Source organism: Ahaetulla prasina, chromosome 11 (genome assembly GCF_028640845.1).
Source record: "Ahaetulla prasina isolate Xishuangbanna chromosome 11, ASM2864084v1, whole genome shotgun sequence".
Taxonomy (NCBI): Eukaryota; Metazoa; Chordata; class Lepidosauria; order Squamata; family Colubridae; genus Ahaetulla; species Ahaetulla prasina.
In genome coordinates this window covers 2,216,921-2,220,259 of record NC_080549.1, presented here as the reverse complement: position 1 = coordinate 2,220,259, position 3,339 = coordinate 2,216,921, and positions in this window count along the sequence as shown.

Sequence of the window (3,339 nt, the reverse complement as noted above, 5' to 3'; positions counted from 1 at the left end):
GGATGGAAGGCTGAGTCAACCTTGGGCCGGGCTCGAACCTGCAGTAATTGCAGGCTTTGTGTTCTTAATAACAGGCCTTACCAGCCTGAGCTAAACCGGCCCTTGCTAGATCTTGCTAGAATTATCAGAATAATAAAAGAGTTGGAATGGCAGATTCTCTGATCAAACAAGACTCATCCCTTCCACATCTAGAACTGCTGGCTGTTGGAAACCGAATACAGGTAGACCCAGACTTATGACCACAGCTGATCCCCAAAAGTTCCCCGTTGCTAAGCGAGACACTCTCGGTGAATTTCTTGCCGCCGCTGTTCTGTGAAACGCTGCAGTTCAGTTTGTAATCCAGTTGTTAAGTGAATCTGGCTTTCCCAGCGACTTTGCTTTCAAGGAAGTGGCTACGTGACCCCGGGGTACTGCAACCATCATAAATATGAACCAGTTGCCAAGCCTCCAGATTTTGGCCACAGGACCGGGTGGGGGTGCTACCGTCGTGTGAAAACAATCCAAAGTCACTTTTTTTGGTGCTCTTGTAACTTCAAAAAGTTACAAAATATACGGTTGTAAATCAAAAACTACCTGTGCTTTAGAATTGGGTAAAATCTGACAATTGTTTTTTAAGCTAAAAAAATACCGTATTTTTTGGAGTATAAGGCGCACCTTTTTCCGCAAAAAAAGGTGAAAATCCGGGTGCGTCTTATACTCCGAATGTAGCCTGACCCAGGTTCTCAAACTGAGGTTTTAGAGGCTGAAAGAAGCTTCAGAAAAGAAGCCCACAAACAGAGCTTCAGAGGCTTTTTTTTCTGAAGTTCTGTTTTGGAGGCTTTCAGAGGCAGAAAAAAAAGCCAAAAAAAGCAAGGCACAGAGCTCCCAACCAAGGAACCTGTTGCTAAAATTCACCTCTGGGAACAGCTGATTGGAGGTATTCTGGGGGGCCCATCCACCTGCCAATCAGCTTTTTTCTTATTTTCCTCCCCAAAAACTAAGGTGCCTCTTATACTCTGAAAAATACGGGTAAATGAAACATTTACTTGCATACTAATCGGAGGTCCACGCAGACCAGTTTTGGCCATCCTAAGGAGCAGCCTGAGATGGTGATGGTTGGAAGACTTTCTGAGGTTGTGAAACACGATTTTCTGAGCAGCTGGTGCCAGAATGTTAATACAGAGACCTCTAGTAACAACGTAATTTATTATCTGTTTGTAACCGGAGAAAAAACACTTAGAAGTTCTGGCTGGCCACACTGCAAACTCAAGATTTATAAGCCTCGGGGTAGGGCAGAGAGGCCCTTAGGTGGCTTTTTTCTAGCCGTAAAACCACAAGATTAATCCGTTGTGCGGGTTGGCCATATTTTTGTGTTTTGTTTTTACTTTTCCCTCTTGCGTTGCTTGTCGACAGGCCTCTTGATATATTGAAAGCCCGTGGAGCCATTGTTAAAATGCCATGCGCATTTTATGGGGCAGAAATGGTATATCTACTTTTTTTTTTTTTTTAACATCTTGGGGAATAGCAAATAATGAGCAGATAAGCTCATAAATGGAATCCAAGCATCGACAAAAATGGTATTTTCTATTTGTTTTTTTAAAATCACCTTAAGAATCAAGTTGTAGAAAAATGATACTATCAAAGCTAAGCTGGTAATTTATTGGTCCCGTTGTTTTTTCAGAAATTGTAGCCCCCACATCGCCTGTCCAACCTTGGCAACTTTTAAGACCTGTGGGCTTCAGCTCGCAGAATTTCCCAGCCAGCCTGGCAACATTAATAAGTCCACAAGTCTTAGAGAGAAGAGCAACAAAGATGATTAAAGGAGGCTAAAACATACGGAAAAACGTTTGCAGGAATTGGGTATGTCTAGTTTAATGAAAAGGACTGGGGGGACGGACGGACGTGATAGCCGTGTTCAGATATTGGAGGGGCTGCCAGAAGAATCTCCTTGGCAGTGTGGAGGAAGGACTTGAGACTTGCTTTTCCAAATATACCATCCTTACATTTACACAGAATATTATCTATTGTTAAGGTTAGATTCTCATTTCAATTGAGCAGAAATTTCTGGTCTTATTTGCTGGGGAAAAAAATAATAATAATCTGAGAATACATGAAAATTTTTGCATGGATTTTGCTCTGACATTACGATGAGTTCAAAGCGAGGTGATTTTCAACATTTATTTTAATAAAATAGTAAAAATAAGGACTCGGGTTAAAAGAGAATGCCTGGAGACCTTAACAAGGCATCACTGTATTCAATATACAGTACTGCACACAGCTTGTACTGTCTGCCCACCCACTCAAAACAGCTAAAAGGCGGCAGCATAAAAAGAAGAAAATACAAGTTTGCCAAGTATAAATAGCAGCAAAACTCCCTCACTCAAGGTTGACCATCTGCGGTCCAACATTCACCATGTGTCAGGAGTAAGGTTTGTGCTCAAATAGTTCTTATTTCGAACTATTTAAAGAAAAGACAAAAAAAGACCTAAAAGAGGCTAGAGAGAAATTCTCCGAGAATGGGCTCCAGCACAAGTCCGAAAGCTCAGAAGACAAAACCTCCAGTCCCGGTAACCGACCCAGATTGGATCCTGGAACATTATCCCGCGACACGGAGATTCGCTTTTTATTTGTGAACTAAAAACTCTCCTCTTCACCTGGAGGCAAGGAAGCACATGAAAAACTCAAATGCAAATACGGGCAGAGGTGGGTTGCTGCCAGTTCGCACCAGTTCAGACGAACTGGTAGTTAAGATTCTGCGCAGTTCGGCGAACCGCTAAATCCCACCACTGGCTGGCCCTGCCCTCACTCATTTTTCAGCCTCTTTTCCAGGCCATTTTCAGGCTGTTTTTGGCCTGAAAAACAGCAAAAAAAAAAAAAAAGACCTGAAAACTGGCCAAAAACGGCCCAAAAAACAAGTGGGGGCGGGGCCAACCAGTGGTGAGATTAGCCCCAACGGGTTGAATCCTACCTCTGCCTTTGAGGTGAGTGGCCAGGAAGCAGGGCTGGGTTTGATGAGTGATGTCACCCACCCAGTCACATGACCAACCGGCCACGCCTACCCAGCCTGAGAACCGTTTGTTAAGTTATTCAAGTCCCACCACTGAATACGGGTTACGATGCCTCAACTTGTGACAGCAATGATTGACAGCTATAACTCTGGGCTCGATTTTGGTTGTAAGCCAAAGACCACGGTACTACTCAGCAAGACAGTGCCTTCCGTGAATGGGAAAAAATTCCAAAATCTCTCTTGACCAGTACAACCAATAGGGGACAGGAATACCCACTGTCTGAGTCAGTAAATTCCATGTCTTGAATTTGACACTATCAATCATCAATGGATGAAATAGAAACACGCCAGGC